At 47.0% G+C, this 21,752-nt stretch overlaps 1 protein-coding gene and 1 long non-coding RNA gene across 2 annotated transcripts in view; one reads left to right on the plus strand and one right to left on the minus strand.

Moving 5' to 3' along the window:
- CAMK1 (calcium/calmodulin dependent protein kinase I) overlaps positions 1-21,752 on the plus strand; it is a 235,726-nt gene that overhangs the window by 151,979 nt on the left and 61,995 nt on the right. The gene's annotated exons all lie outside the window — the stretch shown is intronic.
- The window catches only part of LOC134958404 (uncharacterized), a 182,667-nt gene that overhangs the window by 119,048 nt on the left and 41,867 nt on the right, over positions 1-21,752 (minus strand). Inside the window, exons 3-4 of the long non-coding RNA XR_010186989.1 lie at positions 18,316-18,441; positions 15,329-15,427 (exon numbers count right to left, since the gene is read on the minus strand). This is a non-coding gene — a long non-coding RNA (uncharacterized LOC134958404). The remainder of the gene's footprint in view (positions 1-15,328; positions 15,428-18,315; positions 18,442-21,752) is intronic.

Raw genomic sequence — 21,752 nt, forward strand, 5'->3', positions numbered from 1 at the left:
ACCCAGAATTTGGGAAGGGAAATGCAGAACCTCAGTCTTTGGGAAGGATGTATTAAAATACATCGCTGCCTACCACAGCAATGCTAATCGTATATGTACTAACATATGCGATTAACATCGCAATGCGGTGACAGACACCCCCCCCCCCCCTCCCAGATACCTGTCAGGAGGTTGTGCGGGGGTCTCCATCACCTCCCTGGGGTCTCGTACCTCCCAGAACATCGGCAAGCAGGCAGACTGCAGTCCCGGGATCAGCACTGCACAGGTATGCCAGGGGGGGGGGGGGGGGGGTCAGTGTGAGCAGCATGGGTCGGCGGGATGTGGCGGCTGGCGGTAAGAAGCCCATAGGCTTCTATAGGGTATCGCCATCAAAACATGGCGATACTCTTGGCTGCGTAAACCCGTCGGCCGGGTCTTAGTACTTATGAAAATGCCGTAAAACCCCGAAAACAGGGGTTTTACCACATTTTCCCTTTAGTACATCCTGTCCTTTGTTGTGGAAACTGCGTCTGTCTGATAAGTACTCTAAGAAAAGTGGTGAATAACTGTTGTTTCCAGAATACTGTAGCTTCAGACTGTTCCGTGGGGAGGTTGGTATCATAGTGATCGGTTCATCTGTTGTGGCTTGGTTTATATTGTGCTCATACTCCAGGGAATGTGCTATTTTTTTGGGTAGTAGGTATGGCTCGGGTTTTACGGAAAGAAAAACATCACCAGGTCTTTCTTTTCCTTTCCTTTCCTTTCCTTTCCTTCCTTTCTTTCTTTCTTTCTTTCTTTCTTTCTTTCTTTCTTTCTTTCTTTCTTTCTTTCTTTCTTTCTCTCTTTCTCTCTTTCTCTCTTTCTCTCTTTCTCTCTTTCTCTCTTTCTCTCTTTCTCTCTTTCTCTCTTTCTCTCTCTCTTTCTTTCTTTCTCTCTTTCTCTCTCTCTCTCTTTCTTTCTTTCTTTCTTTCTTTCTTTCTTTCTTTCTTTCTTTCTTTCTTTCTTTCTTTCTTTCTTTCTCTCTTTCTTTCTTTCTTTCTTTCTTTCTCTCTTTCTTTCTTTCTTTCTTTCTCTCTCTTTCTTTCTCTCTTTCTTTCTTCTTCTTTCTTTCTCTCTTTCTTCCTTTTTTTCTTTTCTTTTCTTTCGTTTGTTTGTTCTTTCGTTCTTTCCCTGGCTTGTTGGATGGGCCCAGGTCAAATGTCCCCCTTGGCAGTTTTGCTAAGGGGGACAAATGCGCATATTATTTTTCTCGGCTGGGGCATGACCACACCTCCCACAATTGCTTACGCCCTGCATGGGAGGATGACTTTACAAATTTAAAAAATGAAAACACAATACAGAGTTATACTATGAAAAATAAGATTTTAAACCTACCAGTAAATCTTTTTCTCGTAGTCCGTAGAGTATGCTGGGGACTCCGTAAGGACCATGGGGATAGACGGGCTCCGCAGGAGACATAGGCACTTTAAGAAAGACTTTAGGTATGGGTGTGCACTGGCTCCTCCCTCTATGCCCCTCCTCCAGACCTCAGTTAGAGAAACTGTGCCCAGAGGAGACGGACAGTACGAGGAAAGGATTTTTGTTAATCCAAGGGCAAGATTCATACCAGCCACACCAATCACACCGTATAACTTGTGATATACTAACCAGTTAACAGTATGAAAACAACATAGCATCAGTCCAAGACCGATGAAAACTATAACATAACCCTTGTGTAAGCAAAACTATATACAAGTCTTGCAGAAGTAGTCCGCACTTGGGACGGGCGCCCAGCATCCTCTACGGACTACGAGAAAAAGATTTACCGGTAGGTTTAAAATCTTATCTCTTACATCCTAGAGGATGCTGGGGACTCCGTAAGGACCATGGGGATTATACCAAAGCTCCCAAACGGGCGGGAGAGTGCGTATGACTCTGCAGCACCGGTTGAGCAAACAGGAGGTCCTCCTCAGCCAGGGTATCAAACTTATAGAACTTTGCAAAGGTGTTTGAACCCGACCAAGTAGCAGCTCGGCATAGTTGTAGTGCCGAGACCCCCTCGGGCAGCCGCCCAAGACGAGCCCACCTTCCTAGTGGAATGGGCCTTGACCGATTTTGGTAACGGCAATCCAGCCGTAGAATGCGCCTGCTGAATCATGTTACAGATCCAGCGAGCAATAGTCTGCTTAGAAGCAGGGGCGCCAACTTTGTTGGCTGCATATAGGACAAACAGTGCTTCTGTTTTTCTGACTCTAGCCGTTCTGGCCACGTAAATTTTCAAAGCCCTGACTACATCAAGGAACTCGGAATCCTCCAAGTCTCGCGTAGCCACAGGCACCACAATAGGTTGATTCATATGAAAAGATGACACCACCTTAGGCAAGAATTGAGGACGGGTCCGCAATTCCGCTCTATCCATATGGAAAACCAGATAGGGGCTTTTATGAGACAAAGCCGCCAATTCCGACACTCGCCTAGCCAAAGCCAAGGCTAATAACATGACCACCTTCCAAGTGAGATATTTTAACTCCACCGTTTGAAGTGGTTCAAACCAGTGCGACTTAAGGAAACTCAACACCACGTTAAGGTCCTAAGGCGCCACCGGAGGTATAAAAGGAGGCTGAATATGCAGCACTCCCTTCACAAAAGTCTGTACTTCTGGGAGAGAAGCCAATTCTTTTTGAAAAAAAAATGGATAAGTGTTAGGATCTCCTGCTCTGTGCTGCCACGTCGCCATGGCAACCGGGAGGCAAGTGTTAGCGAAGTAACCTGAGCGCAGCTGATACTCCGGTCCGGGTTTTTACTGTGTAGTGGTTACAGGCTCTGTGCACGGCAGGGAATCCGGCGCTGGTTTTGTGCTCACAGTCTGTGAGGTCTGAGTGGGGCGTGGACAGCACCTGCTATATAAACCATCCTCTCAGGCTAGGCAAATGCTGCTGAATCTTTGTTTGTTAGTCAGTTCCAGAGAGTTAGCTAGTACTGTGTGACTTTGTATTTACTTGTTGCTTACTGCGAATGGGCCTTGGGATTCGGTACTTCATTCTGCCAATCCGGACCTAGCAGTAAGACTGGAGTCAGTTGTTTGACCTGCTGGGGTTCTTTTGCTATTCTGTGAACCCAGCAGGTTTGCGGCTGTACTCTCAGACCTGCTTGCTTAATCCTCCCTCACTGTGCAGGGCGTCCAGGTGTCAGTTTAGTGGCAGTAAGCTGAACCTGTGCCCTGCAAGTGGGGGTTAGGATTGTGGATACTCTCCTTGTGTCTATATTTCTATCTCTGACCAAGGAGTTTATTCCCACACCCGTTGGTAACCCTTTGGGGTTTTTTCTGTTGCTCTTAGCAACATCATTTCAGGTGCTCCACATGTTAAATCACTACACCTCGCTTCATTGTCCGCTCTATTCCATCTGAGCATTCCTGACACTAGGGAGACACCCAATTCCTGAGCCTTTGGGCTTCTCCGTTCACTTTGTGTTTATTAGTTATTCCATCACCTCCTGTGTATGTTATGTTATACTGTCTGTGAGTTTGTTTGCTTCGCTTCCCTCTCTGTTCATACACCGGTATACTCCTGTTAGCACTGGTGTGCGTAACATATTCAGCAGCCTTACTCCTGTTGAAATTTTGTGGGAATATGGAGCATACCCCTCAAAATACTTTGCAACAGGTGGTCGATCAGGTGCAGGTCCTGACTCGACAATTTAATGAGATGTCCATTAAAATGAACACCCCGCAGGCCGCTAGCGGAGCTCCCGCAGCCACAGCGGCAAGTTCAGGGGTTAAGGAGCCGAAAGTAAATCTCCCGGATCGTTTTTCTGGAGATCGCTCGCAGTTTTTTTGTTTCAAGGAGAGCTGTAAGCTATATTTCAGGCTTAGGCCCCAGTCTTCTGGGTCGGAGATTCAGCGGGTGGGCATGATGATTTCCTTGCTACAAGGAGACCCACAGGTCTGGGCATATGGGTTACAGCCTGACTGTCCGTCGCTTAAAAGTGTTGATGCTTTTTTTTTACGGCACTGGGCATTTTGTATGATGACCCTGACAAGATGGCTTCAGCCGAGGCTCAGATTACGGTTCTTAAGCAAGGGCGACGGCCAGCTGAGGTTTATAGTACGGAGTTTCGGAGGTTGGCTCATGATACCCAGTGGAATGACCCAGCCCTGAGAAACCAGTACCGAAGGGGCCTTTCTGACCAGATAAAGGACCAACTGGTACAATATCCCTCGCCTGATAGCTTAGATCAGCTCATGCAGTTATCCATCCGGGTGGATAGACGGCTGAGAGAGCGTAGGCTTGAAAGGGAGACCGCAGTTTCCTTTTTTCCCAAGGGAACCTCAGACTCTGAGGAATATTCCGAGGAGCCTATGCAGATTGGGGCTACCCGCCTCTCCTCGCGTGAGAAGACGCGGAGGAGACAGCAGGGTTTGTGTTTGTACTGTGGGAATAAAGGTCATGTTGTAGTATCATGCCAAGAAAAACCGGAAAACTTCAGGGCCTGAGGGTGATGGGAAATATCCTGTCAGGCCAGAAGTCAGAATATCCCAAAAAGACTTTTCTCATTCCGGTGACTTTGGAGATCCTCGGTCAAACTGTCAAGACTGAGGCCTTTGTTGACAGTGGGGCCGATGGGGTTTTCATGGACCGTCAATTCGCCCTGGAACACTCTGTTCCCTCAGTACCTTTGGCATCAGAGATTGAGATCTGTGGGTTAAACGGGGAACCATTGTCCCAGGGTAAAATTACCTCCTGCACCAGCCAAATTCCTTTGTTTATTGGAGCCACACACTCTGAAAAATTGTCTTTTTATGTGACTGTCTGTTCTTTTGCCCCATTGGTTTTGGAGTTACCCTGGTTAAGGGCCCATAACCCTCAATTTGACTGGGTCTCTGGGGAGATTCTTTGTTGGGGTAGTGATTGTTTCAGGAGTTGCTTGAGCCTTCCAGTCAGGCTCTCACAGCTAAGTTTGCCAGGATGTTATGCAGATTTTGCGGATGTGTTCTCCAAAAAAGTAGCGGAGGTACTACCTCCCCATCGCCCCTATGACTGTGCCATTGATTTGTTGCCGGATGCTAAGCTTCCCAAGAGCAGGTTGTACTCCCTGTCACGTCCTGAGACTCAGGCTATGGCAGAGTACATTCAGGAGAACTTGGCTAAGGGATTTATCAGACCCTCACAGTCCCCAGTTAGGTCGGGGTTCTACTTCGTGGGTAAAAAGGACGGTTCGTTGCGACCCTGCATCGACTTCAGGGAATTGAACCGTATCACGATTAAAAACTCGTACCCACTGCCTCTCATTTCGGTTTTGTTTGACCAGCTTCGTACTGCCACCATTTTTTCTAAGATTGACCTACGCTGTGCTTACAATCTAATCCGAATAAGAGAGGGGGATGAATGGAAGACTGCCTTTAATACCCACTCAGGGCATTGTGAATATTTGGTGATGCCTTTTGGGCTCTCTAATGCCCCGGCAGTCTTCCAGGAATTCATGAACAATGTGCTCAGGGAATATTTGGATAGATTCTTAGTTGTTTATCTAGATGAAATCCTAATCTTCTCTCATTCCCTGGAGGAACATCGGAAGCATGTACGCTTAGTCCTCCAGAAACTCAGAGACCACCAGCTTGGGGCGAAGCTGGAGAAGTGCGAGTTTGAAGTCCAGCAAATCGCATTTCTAGGGTATATTATCTCCTCAGAAGGTTTCCAAATGGAGGGTTCTAAGGTACAGGCAGTCCTGGATTGGGTGCAGCCCACTAGTTTGAAGGCGCTTCAGCGTTTTCTGGGCTTTGCGAATTTTTATAGACGGTTTATCGCTGGATTTTCGTCTATAGTGGCCCCCTTGGTGGCACTCACTAAGAAAGGGGCGGATGTTGCTCACTGGTCTTGTGAGGCCAAAGCGGCCTTTGCCCGTCTCAAAAGGGCATTTGTCTCGGCCAAGGTGCTGCGACACCCAGATCCAGAGCGTCCTTTTGTGGTAGAAGTGGATGCCTCTGAGATAGGTATTGGGGCAGTGCTCTCTCAGATGGGGCTGTCTGATAATCGCCTTCATCCCTGTGCTTACTTTTCCCGTAAATTTTCGTCTGCCGAGATGAATTATGATGTGGGTAACCGGGAATTGTTGGCTATAAAGGATGCACTCGGGGAGTGGAGACACTAGCTTGAGGGGGCTAAGTTTGTGGTCTCAATTCTCACCGACCATAAGAATCTGGCATATTTAGAGTCAGCGAAGCGGCTCAATGCCAGGCAGGCACGATGGGCTTTGTTTTTTGCTCGCTTTAATTTTTTGATAACATATCGCCCTGGGTCAAAAAACATCTGATGCGCTCTCGCGGAGTTTTGCTCCAGTTCAAGAGACCACCGAGGAGCCATTGCCCATTGTGTCTCCATCATGTATTAAAGTGGGCATTACCCAGGACCTCTTGTCATTAGTCCTTAGAGCACAGGAGCAGGCTCCTCCAGACCTTCCGGTAGGTCTCTTGTTTGTGCCTCCTAGGTTAAGACAGCGAGTGTTCCTGGAATTCCATGCCAAGAGGTCTGCAGGGCATCCGGGTATTGCCAGAACTCGTGAGTTGCTGTCTAGGGCGGTGTGGTGGCCCTCGGTGGCTAGGGATGTGGATCAGTGGGTTCGGGCATGTGACGTTTGTGCCCGAAATAAAACTCCTAGAGGGGTTCCTGTCGGCCCATTACATCCACTCTCTATTCCGTCGAAGCCATGGACCCACATTTCCATGGATTTTGTGGTGGACTTGCCCAAATCCTCGGGGATGACAGCCATTTGGGTTGTCGTTGACAGGTTTTCGAAGATGGCGCATTTCGTTCCACTGGTTGGGTTGCCATCGGCCAGACGCCTGTCTGAGTTATTTATGCAGCATGTTGTGCGCCTCCACGGGTTGCCACTTGATGTGGTCTCTGACCGTGGATCCCAGTTTGTGGCCAAATTCTGGAAGGCATTTTGGTCTGATCTCCAGATTTCTGTGAGCTTGTCGTCAGGCTACCACCCACAGTCTAATGGGCAGACTGAGAGGGTGAACCAGCCCTTGGAGCAGTTCCTCAGGTGTTATGTCTCCAAGTGTCATACTGACTGGGTTGCTCATCTGTCCATGGCGGAGTTTGCCTATAACAACGCGGCTCACTCTGCTACAGGGATCTCTCCCTTCCTTTGTGTGTATGGGCATCATCCTAAGGCCAATTCTTTTGACCCCCTGGATTCCACGCCTGGTGGTTCCTCTGTTGTTTCGGTCCTTAGGGGTATTTGGAGGAAAGTGAAGAAAGCCCTTGTGTCTGTGTCATTAGTGACCAAAATGGTTTTTGATAAGCGGAGAAGACCCTGCAGCTTCAAATTAGGAGACTTTGTCTGGTTGTCCACCAAGAATTTGAAGTTGAGACAGCCATCTCATAAGTTAGGCCCCCGGTTCATCGGCCCTTATAAGATCACCAGGGTTTTCAATCCGGTGGCATTTCAGTTAGATCTGCCCCGTTCATTGGGTATCAATAAAACATTTCATTGTTCCCTTTTAAAACTGGCGGTTAGTAATCCTTCTTCCAGTGGAAGACCTTCTCCTCTTCTGATACGGGGTCAGAGGGAGTTTGTGGTTGAAAGGGTTCTTGACTCCAAGATGGTTCGGGGTCGGCTGTCATTTTTGGTGCACTGGAAGGGGTATGGCCCGGAGGAGCGGTCGTGGGTGCGCAGTTGTGATCTTCATGCCCCCAGACTGATACGCTCTTTCTTCTCGCAGTTCCCCGATAAACCCGGTGGTCGGGGTTCTTTGACCCCTCGTCAGAGGAGGGGTACTGTTAGGATCTCCTGCTCTGTGCTGCCACGTCGCCATGGCAACCGGGAGGCAAGTGTTAGCGAAGTAACCTGAGCGCAGCTGATACTCCGGTCCGGGTTTTTACTGTGTAGTGGTTACAGGCTCTGTGCACGGCAGGGAATCCGGCGCTGGTTTTGTGCTCACAGTCTGTGAGGTCTGAGTGGGGCGTGGACAGCACCTGCTATATAAACCATCCTCTCAGGCTAGGCAAATGCTGCTGAATCTTTGTTTGTTAGTCAGTTCCAGAGAGTTAGCTAGTACTGTGTGACTTTGTATTTACTTGTTGCTTACTGCGAATAGACCTTGGGATTCGGTACTTCATTCTGCCAATCCGGACCTAGCAGTAAGACTGGAGTCAGTTGTTTGACCTGCTGGGGTTCTTTTGCTATTCTGTGAACCCAGCAGGTTTGCGGCTGTACTCTCAGACCTGCTTGCTTAATCCTCCCTCACTGTGCAGGGCGTCCAGGTGTCAGTTTAGTGGCAGTAAGCTGAACCTGTGCCCTGCAAGTGGGGGTTAGGATTGTGGATACTCTCCTTGTGTCTATATTTCTATCTCTGACCAAGGAGTTTATTCCCACACCCGTTGGTAACCCTTTGGGGTTTTTTCTGTTGCTCTTAGCAACATCATTTCAGGTGCTCCACATGTTAAATCACTACACCTCGCTTCATTGTCCGCTCTATTCCATCTGAGCATTCCTGACACTAGGGAGACACCCAATTCCTGAGCCTTTGGGCTTCTCCGTTCACTTTGTGTTTATTAGTTATTCCATCACCTCCTGTGTATGTTATGTTATACTGTCTGTGAGTTCGTTTGCTTCGCTTCCCTCTCTGTTCATACACCGGTATACTCCTGTTAGCACTGGTGTGCGTAACAATAAGGCCGAAATCTGAACCTTAATGGAGCCTAATTTTAGGCCCAAATTCACTCCAGTCTGGAAGTGAAGGAAACGGCCGAGATGGAATTCTTCCGTAGGAGCATTCCTGGCCTCACACAAAGAAACATATTTTTCGCCATATACGGTGATTATGTTTAGCTGTCACGTCCTTCCTAGCCTTTATCAGCGTAGGAATGACCTCATCCGGAATGCCTTTTTCCGCTAGGATCCTGCGTTCAACCGCCATGCCGTCAAACGCAGCCGCGGTAAGTCTTGGAACAGACAGGGCCCCTGTTGCAACAGGTCCTGTCGTAGAGGAAGAAGCCACGGATCTTCTGTGAGCATTTCCAGCAGATCCGGATACCAGGTCCTTCGTGGCCAATCTGGAACAATGAGAATTGTTCTCACTCCTCTTTTTCTTATTATTCTCAACACCTTGGGTATGAGAGGAAGAGGAGGAAACACATAGACCGACTGGAACACCCACGGTGTCACTAGGGCGTCTACAGCTACCGCCTGAGGGTCTTTTGATCTGACGCAATACCTCTGTAGCTTTTTGTTGAGGCGAGACGCCATCATGTCTATCTGGGGCAGTCACTGACTTGCAATCTGTGCGAAGACTTCCTGATGAAGTCCCTACTCTCCTGGATGCAGGTCGTGTCTGCTGAGAAAGTCTGCTTCCCAGTTGTCCACTCCCGGAATGAACACTGCTGACAGTGCGCTTACATGATTTTCCGCCCAGCGAAGAATCCTGGCGGCTTCCGCCATTGCCACTCTGCTCCTTGTGCCGCCTTGGCAGTTTACATGAGCCACTGCGGTGATGTTGTCTGACTGGATCAGAACTGGTCGGTCGCGCAGTAAGGTCTCCGCTTGACGTAGGGCGTTGTATATGGCCCTCAGTTCCAGGATGTTGATGTGAAGACAAGTCTCTTGACTTGACCAAAGACCTTGGAAGTTTCTTCCCTGCGTGACTGTTCCCCAACCTCGGAGGCTAGCGTCCGTGGTCACCAGGATCCAGTCCTGAATGCCGAACCTGCGGCCTTCTAGAAGGTGAGCACTCTGCAGCCACCACAGGAGAGAGACCCTGGCTCTGAGGGACTGGGTGATCAACCGATGCATTTGTAGATGCGACCCAGACCATTTGTCCAATAGGTCCCATTGGAAAGTCCTCGCATGGAACCTGCCGAAGGGAATGGCTTCGTATGATGCCACCATCTTTCCCAGGACTCGAGTGCAGTGATGCACTGACACCTGTTTTGGCTTCAATAAGTTCCTGACTAGAGTCATGAGTTCCTGAGCTTTTTCTATCGGAAGATAAACCTTTTTCTGGTCTGTATCCAGAATCATGCCCAAGAAAGTCAGACGAGTCGTAGGAACCAACTGCGACTTCGGGATGTTGAGAATCCAGCCGTGTTGCTGTAACACCTTCAGTGAAAGTGATACGCTGTTCAGTAACTGCTCTCTTGATCTCGCTTTTATGAGGAGATCGTCCAAGTACGGGATAATTGTGACACCTTGCTTGCGCAGGAGCACCATCATTTCCGCCATTACCTTGGTGAAAATCTTTGGGGCCGTGGAAAGCCTAAACGGCAACGTCTTAAATTGGTAATGACAATCCTGTACCGCAAATCTCAGGTACGCCTGATGAGGTGGATAAATGGGAACATCAAGGTATGCATCCTTTATGTCCAGAGATACCATAAAATCCCCCCCTTCCAGGCTGCGATGACCGCTCTGAGCGATTCCATCTTGAACTTGAACCTCTTCAAGTATAGGTTCAGGGATTTTAAATTTAAAATGGGTCTGATCGTACCGTCTGGTTTCGGGACCACAAATAGGGTTGAGTAATATCCCCTCCCTTGTTGAAACAGGGGAACCTTGACCACCACCTGTTGAAGATACAATTTGTGAATTGCATTTAACATTAACTCCCTTTCCGGGGGAGAAGCTGGTAGGGCCGATTTGAAAAACCGGCGAGGAGCCACCTCTTCGAATTCCAGCTTGTAACCCTTGGAAACAATTTCTATTGCCCAGGGATCCACCTGTGAGTGAACCCAGATGTGGCTGAAAATTCGAAGACGTGCCCCCACTGGGGCGGACTCCTGTAGCAGAGCCCCAGCGTCATGCGGTGGATTTTGTAGAGGCCGGGAGGACTTCTGTTCCTGGGAACTAGTTGTGCAGCTTTTTTCCTCTGCCCTTACCTCTGGCAAGAAAGGACGTACCTCGTACTTTCTTGTTACTTTGTGATCGAAAGGACTGCATTTGATAATGTGGTGCTTTCTTAGGCTGTGAGGGAATATAAGGTAGAAAATTTGTTTTACCCGCTGTAGCTGTGGAGACCAGGTCCGAGAGACCTTCCCCAAACAATTCCTCACCCTTATAAGGTAAAACCTCCATATGCCTCTTTGAGTCGGCATCACCTGTCCATTGCCGGGTCCATAGGACTCTTCTAGCAGAAATGGACATCGCGTTGATTCTAGAACCCAGTAGACTAATGTCTCTTTGAGCATCTCTCATATATAAGACCGCATCTTTTATATGCCCTAGGGTCAATAAAATGGTATCCTTATCTAGGGTCTCAATATCCGCTGATAAGGTATCTGTCCATGCTGCTACCGCGCTACAAACCCAGGCCGACGCAATCGCCGGTCTGAGTAAGGTACCAGAATGTGTGTAAATGGACTTCAGGATAACCTCCTGCTTGCGGTCAGCAGGGTCCCTGAGGGTAGCCGTATCTTGGGATGGCAGCGCTACCTTTTTGGATAAGCGTGTTAATGCCTTGTCCACCCTAGGGGAGGATTCCCACCGTATCCTGTCCGTTGGCGGGAAAGGATACGCCATAAGAATCCTTTTGGGAATCTGCAGTTTTTTGTCTGGAGATTCCCAAGCTTTTTCACATAATTCGTTCAACTCATGTGAGGGGGGAAAGGTTACCTCAGGTTTCTTTCCTTTATACATGTGTACCCTCGTGTCAGGGACAGGGGGTTCATCTGTGATATGCAAAACATCTTTTATTGCAATGATCATATATCGAATACATTTAGCCACTTGTGGCTGTAATTTTGCATCATCGTAGTCGACACTGGAGTCAGAATCCGTGTCGGTATCTGTGTCTACAATTTGGGATAGTGGGCGCTTTTGAGACCCCGAAGGTCCCTGCGACATAGGGACAGACATGGTTGACTCCCTGGCTGTTCCCTAGCTTCAGCTTTGTCTAATCTTTTGTGCAATAAATTTACATTAGCACTTAAAACCTTCCACATATCCATCCAGACAGGTGTCGGCATTGTCGACGGAGACACCACACTCATTCTCTCCTCCTCCTCCTCCCCCTGAAAGCCTTCTACCTCAGACATGTCGACACACACGTACCAACACACCACACACTCAGGGAATCCTCTTATCTGAAGACAGTTCCCCCACAAGGCCCTTTGGAGAGACAGAGAGAGAGTGTGCCAGCACACACCCAGCGCTATATGACCCAGGAAAAAACACTATATACATATATGTTTACCCAGTAGCGCTGTTTGTACATATATAAATGCGCCAAATTATGTGCCCCCCCCCCCCCCCCTTCTTCAAAACCCTCTTTCACCGTGGTTAAGCAGGGGAGAGTCCGGGGAGCTTCCTCTCAGCGCTGTGCTGTGGAGAAAATGGCGCTGGTGAGTGCTGAGGGAGAAGCCCCGCCCCCTCGGCGGCGGGCTTCTGTCCCGCTCAAATATACTGAAAACTGGCGGGGGCTCATTATATATACAGTGCCCAACTGTATATATATCTATTTTGCCAGAAAGAGGTTTATATGCTGCCCAGGGCGCCCCCCCCCCCCCCCCCCCCCCTGCGCCCTGCACCCTTACAGTGACTGCCGTGTGTGAGGTGTATGGGAGCAATGGCGCACAGCTTCACCGCTGTGCGTTACCTCAGTGAAGATCATGAAGTCTTCTGCCGCCTTTGAAGTCTTCTTTTCTTCTCATACTCACCCGGCTTCTATCTTCCGGCTCTGTGAGGAGGACTGCGGCGCGGCTCTGGGACGGACGGCGAGGATGAGACCTGCGTACCGATCCCTCTGGAGCTAATGGTGTCCAGTAGCCTAAGAAGCAGAGCCTTGAAACTCACAGAAGTAGGTCTGCTTCTCTCCCCTCAATCCCTCGATGCAGGGAGTCTGTTGCCAGCAGAGCTCCCTGAAAATAAAAAACCTAACAAAATACTTTCTGACAGGAAACTCAGGAGAGCTCCCTGTAATGCACCCAGTCTCCTCTGGGCACAGTAGTAAACTGAGGCCTGGAGGAGGGGCATAGAGCACAGTGCACACCCATACCTAAAGTCTTTCTTAAAGTGCCCATGTCTCCTGCGGAGCCCGTCTATCCCCATGGTCCTTACGGAGTACCCAGCATCCTCTAGGACGTAAGAGAAAAACAGCTACACATTAAGAGTATAACATCAATCATACAAAGACATTAATGAGAATGGATGAAATCGACAGAAGGAACCACGTAGCATGCAGAAATATATCTGCATAAGGCATAACCGGAAAAAAATTTAGAGATTTGAGAGTAGACACGTATGAGACACAGAGGGGCCAATTCAGACCTGATCGCTGCTGTGCGTTTTTGTACAGCAGGCGATCAGGTCTGAACTGGGCATTCGTATGCACCGCAATGCGCATGCACGATGGTCCGCAGCGACGGGATGGTGCGAAAAATCCGATCGCACCAGCGATCGCAAGAAGATTGACAGGAAGAGGGTGTTTGTGGGTGGCAACTGATCATTTCTAGGGAGTGTCCGGAAAAACGCAGGAGGGACCCGTCGTTTTGTGGGAGGATTCGTGACATCCGCTCTGGCTCCAATCATCCCAGCGGCTGAGTAGAGACAACACAAACTGCTGTTTGTGCAGCTCTCCTGCACATGCAATCACACACCTGCACAGCGAATTCCCCCTCCCCCTGTAGGCGGCGACTACCTGATCACACGGATGCAAATTACGCACCCTAGCGATCAGATCTGAATTACCACCAGAGTTCTATAGGAGTATTCCACATGAATCCCTCTGGCTATTGTGGAACTACACATCCCAGCATGCCCTGCTACAGTTTTGCTAGAAGGGCATTGTCAAACTGTGGCAGGGCATTCTGGAATGTGTAGTTCCTTATCAGCTGGAGGGCTGCATGCTGATACCCCTGGGTTAGAGCGCTTTGCCTGTGATGGCTTGCAGTCTATCAGTGTATTCAGTAAGATGTCTGGAATAAGTCTGATCATAGACTTTGCGTCCTCCATTAGACAGTACATTTATTTGTACCGTCTGTCAGTAAGTTGGCAACCCTTGAAGCAGTGATATTTTGGTACAGTGGAGAGAGGGGCTCTTGCCCTTTAAAGCTTACAATAATGATGCCCAACCATGCAACGCACATTCCACCTTCCTAACCTTCTTTCTCCACTATTCTATCCGGACCCAATTGAATCTGATCAGTCATGGATCTGTGCATCTTGGCTTTTGTTCTGTAAAACTCTGTGTTGCGTAATAACAGACGGCTAGAGTATAAATAAAACGTCTTCATTACAAGTCCTGGCCATATGGATCAGTAGTCATAGCTGCCTGCTCCTATTATAGAGATGTCTGCTGCTCAGTCAGGGAGATGGGGAGACCCAGGAGACTGCTGCAGAGCAGGCAGCCGGGGACTACGGGGAAGGCTCATACATACACATTAGGAGAACGGTACCCCTGCTGGCTAGTTATCAGGGACAATGCGTCCTCTGGAGCCCTTAGGCAAGGGAAAACTGAAATTGTAAGAATTGTTTCGTGTTTTTTTTCTTTATATTTTTTTCTCTGCGAACATCTCAATATTATGTATGGGTTTATATATATATATATATATATATATATATATATATATATTTCTTTACATACTTTTGTTGAAGCAATGTATAAATGTATCAACCATGAACATAGTCGGGGGAAAAAATATATGCATATTCAAAGTTAGAAAGGCCCAACATTAAGAAATACAATTGTTCTCGGTCGTAATTGAGCACTTCGAATTAACGGCATAGTTGCCTACCCTCCCTCATTCTGCAGGAGACTCCCTGAAATAGCAGCAATCTCCCTCACTCCCTGAATAGACCAGCAATCTCCCTGATTGCACCTTACCCCTATTATGTAGCTGTTACATTCTTAGGGAAGAATAAGAAATCGGAGATACATATATTCAGATGGTCTCATCAGTGCCATTTCTCAGCATTGGTAATAAGGCATAATGATTCCTATGGCTACATTAATTTTAAATAAGGCATACTTACCTACTCTCCCGGAAGCTGCGGGAGGCTCCCGTTTTTTGGGGTAGCCCCCCGCACCCCCGGAAGAGTGGGCAGGTCTCCCGCATCCTGCCCGCACCCTAGTGATGCGAGCAGGATGGAGAGAAAATCTCCCGTATTCGCTGGTCCGTCGGGTGGAGAAGGGGTTAAAATGACGCAAATCGCGTCATTTTAGCCCCGCCCCCTTCCCGCGGACCCGCAAATCGCGCCATTTCCCGATACGGGGCGGGGCTTAGCGATGTCTCTGGAGAGGAGAAGTAGAATGTAGGCAAGTATGAAATAAGGTTTCTCATGGCCACTTACAGTATATGGAACCTCTTGTAAAACACAATACACAAACAAATCCTGAAAAATGTCTTTTCTTCAACAAGTAGATCTTACTAACTTTATGACTCTTTTACATTTGGATGTAAGTGATTTTCATGACGCCTCTCAGATGTAGCAGTACACGTCCGCGCTGATAGGTGTTACTTTCACACTCTCCCTGAAATGATTTTTCAAAAGTAGGCAAGCATGATTAACGGGCAGTCTGGGTCTGGCCATATTTGAAACAGGCGTGAGTTATTGAAAGCCCAATTTTATAAATCTCATATGTGGGGACAGGTAGGCACAATGGGGCAGATTTATTAACCTGGAGAAGGCATAAGGAAGTGATCACTTATCACTGTGATAAGTGCAAGGTGATAAACACACCAGCCAATCAGCTCTCATATGTAAATGAACAGTTAAGAGCTAATTGGCTGGTGCGTTTATCACCTAGCACATATCACTGCTTTATCACTTCTTTATGCCTTCTCCAGGTTAATACATCTGCCCCAATATTCTAAGAGAAGTGTTTATAAGCCACAGAGATCGCTTTTCTCCATGTCAGCACTTGCTGGAGAAGGGGATCTAGGAGATTTTGACCAGTCAGCTTGGGAAAAGTGGCGGGATTATATAGTTTCTAAAATGTTCTTGCTTTTTTCTATATTGACAAACTAGGGAGGATATGTATCAAAACTTTGAGAGATAAAGTACTAACCAATCAGCTGCTGTCTTTCTTCAGGATGTTTTTAAAAAAATAACAGAAGCAGATCGGTTGGTTCTTGGGAGGAGATGTATCAAAGCTTATGGCCCCCATACATCAGGCGGCTCGATCTGCCGAACGGATCTGTCTTTGATCGGGATTGGGGAATCGGGGGTTTTAAACCTGTTTAATATTCCCAATTTCCTGGCCTGGACGTTGGGGAATCTGGACTTTTCCCCAATATATCTTTCATGTATTGGGGCCATAAGAAAGTGGAGAGAAAAAGTACCAACCAACCAGCTCCTGTCATTTTTAAAACACAGCCTGTAACATGGCAGCTTCGAGCTGATTGGTTGGTACTTTATCTCCATCTGCTTTCTCTCTCTCTCTCTCTCTCTCTCTCTCTCTCTCTCTCTCTCTTTCTCTCTCTCTCCAAACTTTGACACATCACCTTCTTGATCTCGCTCCACTTTATTTCTGTCCAAGCTTTGATAAATCTCTCCCTAAGTGCAACAGAACATGCTGGCGCTATGTAAATAAGGTACATTTCCAAGACCGTTGCATTCGCAGGGGACCCTTTATCCTAATTTGACTAATATGATACAATGTGACTTTATACTATACCCCCCCAATGGGGTAGGTGCTGATGTGAATGAGGAATATTCTGCGTACAGCGCTGCGTAATTGATGCCGCTTTATAACGAAACAATAATAAATACATAGAAAATGTTTAAGAGAAAAACCCTTTGACCTTTTGTGTGCGAGATTATGTGCGGACGTGCAATGTTTATGCTGTGATACGGTGACATAGGGGTCTGTGTGTAGTGCTGTTTATGGTATAGAAATAGCTGGATACTAGTGTATACTGTACATTGCAAAGATGCAAGAAATCCTATATACAGTAAGCTGTGAGGCCAAACTAACACCACAGGCCTAATTCCTTCTGTGTGGAGTCACTAAACCTATCATTTAAAGATCTCTGTAACCAGCGTAATCTGCCGATGGCTGTGTACAGTGGAAGGAGTTAACAGGATCCAAACAATTCCTTCACGGATATAAGAGATGAGATAGAACGTTCTCTGCTAGATGAGGGTGAGTGTCATAATAAACATTAGAGCACTTTTTAGGGGAATGGCGCATTATGGGGTCGATTCAATTCGGCAACAGATGAATAGCGCCGGGAATTAGCTCCCGACGCTAATCAATTCAGCTACTAGTTACCCGCAATTGTTGGGGGGTGAGAGAAGAAAACCGAGAAAAGTGCTGCCGCGAGGCTGATTCTATCGGGAATCAGCATCGCCGCGGGTAGTTAAGTCGGAGAATGCCTGTTCTCCCGACAAAACTACCTGTTAAGTCGGCGAGAACGGGCATTCGCCGACTTAACTTTAGCTGAATTGAATAGCGTCGGGAGCTAATTCCCGGCGCTATTTTTCTGTTGCCGAATTGAATCGACCACATTGTGGCCAATCACCCAAACTGTGTTGACTGTAATACAATTCGGGGGTAATTCCAAGTTGATCGCAGCAGGATTTTTGATAGCAATTGGGCAAAACCATGTGCACTGCAGAGGAGGCAGATATAACATGTGCAGAGAGAGTTAGATTTGGGTGGGTTATTTTGTTTCTGTGCAGGGTAAATACTGGCTGCTTTATTTTTACACTGCAAATTAGATTGCAGATTGAACTCACCACACCCAAATCTAACTCTCTCTGCACATGTTATAACTGCTAACAAAAATCCTGCTGCGATCAACTTGGAATTACCCCCTTCATTCATAGTAAATACCATTAGACAATGTAATAATTAAGTTTTCACTAACTTGCATTTACTGCCCATACTGTATTTAATTGATTTGATGTATATCATCTGGGTAAAAGAATGCATAAATCGTACAGGGACTAAATCTCTCCTTGGGGATAATGGATTTCAGCGTCAGGACTGTGCCATGTTCCTAGCCATGCACGCTGCGTTGGATGTCCCCTGGTAACAGAAGCTGAAAGATTCTGGGGGAGATTTATCAAAGCTCGGAAAAAGATAAAGTATCAGCCAGTCTACAAGGTTTGCTATATCTCCCCCTATGGAATGTAAACCTGTACTGAGAAGTACCGCAACAAAACTCTTTGGAAATCTGGTTTGTGGTTCAATGCTGGAATTGGGATCGGTATGAGATGCGTTTGAAATGCCAACACCGAGATCCCGCTGGTGAAAAAGCCAACAGGGGTGAGTAGGGGGTGTTCTCCCCTCTCCCCACCCCCGTAACCCTAACCCTACCCGCAGCCTAAACCTAACAACCCCTCAGAGGTGTCTAAACCTAACGGTGCCTAAACCTCACCCCCTGCAGCCAATCCCTAACCCTCTGAGCTTACCTCTTGGGCAGCGGTGTGTCTTTGTTCCGCATCCTGGCTGTCGGGATTCTGGCTCCCATTCTTGATGCCGGTGTCTGCATTCAAAATAGGGTCAGGATTCCGACGTCGGTATTCTGACTGTTTCCCCTGGAACGGACATGGAGTCACAGAACATGAGCGTGAAGATGACTGTAGGGGGTGCAAGTAGTCGCAACGAAAGTTCAGTAATGGCATAGTCTTGGGCATTTTATCGCAACTTCAGACTAACATGTCTGCCGGAAAGCCCCAAAGCAGCCTCCTGCAGAGGTCTGGGCTGCGTCGGCTCTGACACTGGTGTCAGTATAACAGTTGATGGTGATGCAGTACGGTCAGGGAAGCCTCCTCCAGTTTCAATCCAGTCTCATCTGTTGCTAGGTATGACAAGGAGGGGGTGAAGCTGCAGTTTGCGACTGACTGTAAATAGGTCTCAGATAAGCGACTTGTTGTAAAATAAGGCAAATTGCGAAGAGACTGAATAAGGCCCTGTGTTTGTAAATTAACATTTTGCTGAATTTTTCTATGAATAGAGCCGGTGCCCTGTGCTTACCACGCCCCGTAAACGCATGACGTCATGCCACCAGCCAATGGGAAAGCTCTGGGTGGCTGTGCAGACTGCAGTATATATGTCTGGAGCATCCAAAGGACGCTCTGGGCGACACTGCATTAGCGATACCCGCTGCAGGGTGGCGGTCTTGGTGCCATCCTTGCCGGGTGCTGGGACCGTGAGGCAGTGATGGAGGCTCCCTGTGCCCTGTGTGATGTCACCACCTGTACAGCCCTAGTTCCAGCCCTGAATAGAGCTGGGACACTGTAACTTATTTCATTCTGCCAGGAATGTAGCCAGAACTTTTTGGGCCCCATTGCAACATTCTGAAGGGGCCCCTTTTCCAGTAGAGAGACACCTCTTCGCAGTAGTTGTTACTTTTATGCCCCAGTAGTGCCCTAGTTCATGTTATGAACCGTAGTAGTGCTCTAGTTCATGTTATGAACCGTAGTAGTGCTCTAGTTCATGTTATGAACCGTAGTAGTGCCCTAGTCCATGTTATGAACCGTAGTAGCGCCCTAGTCCATGTTATGAACCATAGTAGTGCCCTAGTTCATGTTATGAACCGTAGTAGTGTAGTAGTGCCCTAGTTCATGTTATGAACCGTAGTAGTGCCCTAGTCCATGTTATGAACCATAGTAGTGCCCTAGTTCATGTTATGAACCGTAGTAGTGCCCTAGTCCATGTTATGAACCATAGTAGTTTCCTAGTTCATGTTATGAACTGTAGTAGTGTAGTAGTGCCCTAGTTCATGTTATGAACCGCAGTAGTGCCCTAGTTCATGTTATGAACCGTAGTAGTGCCCTAGTTCATGATATGAACCATAGTAGTGCCCTAGTTCATGTTATGAACTGTATTAGTGTAGTAGTGCCCTAGTTCATGTTATGAACCGTAGTAGTGCCCTAGTTCATTTTATGAACCATAGTAGTGCCCTAGTTCATGTTATGAACCGTAGTAGTGTAGTAGTGCCCTAGTTCATGTTATGAACCATAGTAGTGCCCTAGTTCATGTTATGAACCGTAGTAGTGCCCTAGTTCATGTTATGAACCGTAGTAGTGCCCTAGTTCATGTTATGAACCGTAGTAGTGCCCTAGTTCATGTTATGAACCGTAGTAGTGCCCTAGTTCATTTTATGAACCATAGTAGTGCCCTAGTTCATGTTATGAACCATACTAGTGCCCTAGTTCATGTTATGAACCGTAGTAGTGCCTTGTTTCACTTTATGAATGTTTGTAGGTCTCCCAGTACACACAATGCCACTCCGTACCCACAATTCAGATTATGGCATACAGTGTCACCAGTTCATATAATGCCACTTTGCAGTGTCACCATTTCATATTATGCCCTCCAGTTCATATTATACCACATTACAATGAGCAGGTCAGATTATGCCACATTGCAGTGCCCACTTTGCATTATAACATACACTACACGCACCTCTCACTGAAATGTGATGTCACACCGATCAGGTTGGGCAATGGGTCAGACCCATTTGGTTAGCAACTGCTGTATGTATAATCTGGGTCCTGGGCCCCACAGCAATGGCATCCCCTGCACCCACTATAGCTGTGTCCATGCATTCTGCTGTGTGGGCCGATTGGGACAGTGCAGAGAAGACACAGAGACAGCAAACCTCCATCATTTCAAGGTTGAATACAGAATGAGATAATTCTGGGGAAGAAATATTCAAAATGAATTATTGCCTTTGCTAATTAAAGCTAAAGCATTTCTCGCATTCTTGAAATGTTTTCTGCTCATACACCAACTGCTAAATTGCAGATCTGTCTGCCAATGATTGCTGAACGGAAAATATTGAAAAGCTTTTACTAGAACCTTTAAACTTGTGGCATTTTATACCATAACTGTGTAAAATACAGCATACATTTTTAATTCTAATACTTAACCCCTACCCTGCATTTTTTTTAAATGTTTAAAACTACTAAATGTTTTATAAACACTGGTTGCACATTACACACTGCCATACTACTTCACCATGCTTATTATTTATGTGGGGCTCGATCCTGGCTACTCAATGCGGGTGTGGTATAAAAGATAGATAGGGGGGAATTCAAATGATTGAAAAGTCAGTTGGGTGTCTGTTTTTTCCTATCTAATAGACAGGTAAAAACAGACTCCCGACCGACTTTTCAAACATTTGAATTCCACCCCATATGTTAGACAGACATTAGGTCGACAGGGTCAAAAGGTCGACATGAAAATGGTCGACATAAAAAAAAAGGTAGACACCATATTTTTGGGGTTTGTGTGGATAGTTTTGTCATCTGGGACCCCCAATTGTAGAAAGGCATCCCCTCGCGGGGCTCGCTTCACTCGCCAAGCTTCGAGCTCGCTGCGCTCACCACAAGGTTTATAACCAACTGTATGCCGACATGGATAGAGAAGGTATGAAATAATCCAAAAACATGTAAAATAAAAAAAAAAACATTTGTCTATATCTTTTTTTTTCTATATCTTTTTTTATGTCGACCATTTTCATGTCGACCTTTGACCCTGTTGACATTTTGTACTGTCTACCTTTTTCATGGCGGCCTTTTGACCCTATCAACCTTTTGACCCTGTCGACATTTTGTACTGTCTACCTTTTTCATGGCGACCTTTTGACCCTATCGACCTTTTGACCCTGTCGACCTAATGTTTGTCTAACATATGGTGTCTATCTATTGACTGTCTAACTATCAACCGGATACCACTCGATGCTTGTGGTTGCATTTTTGTCATTTAAAAATAAAAATGTGAGTTTCTTTGCAGTTGACAAAAATTCAAGGTTTAAATACTGGAAAATTGCTGTCTTTTTCTATGTGTTTTTCCTATGTGACAGCGTAGTCAAGTCACTCATAGGAACGAAGCCTTAGGG

The sequence above is a fragment of the Pseudophryne corroboree genome, chromosome 9 (genome assembly GCF_028390025.1).
Source record: "Pseudophryne corroboree isolate aPseCor3 chromosome 9, aPseCor3.hap2, whole genome shotgun sequence".
NCBI lineage: Eukaryota > Metazoa > Chordata > Amphibia > Anura > Myobatrachidae > Pseudophryne > Pseudophryne corroboree.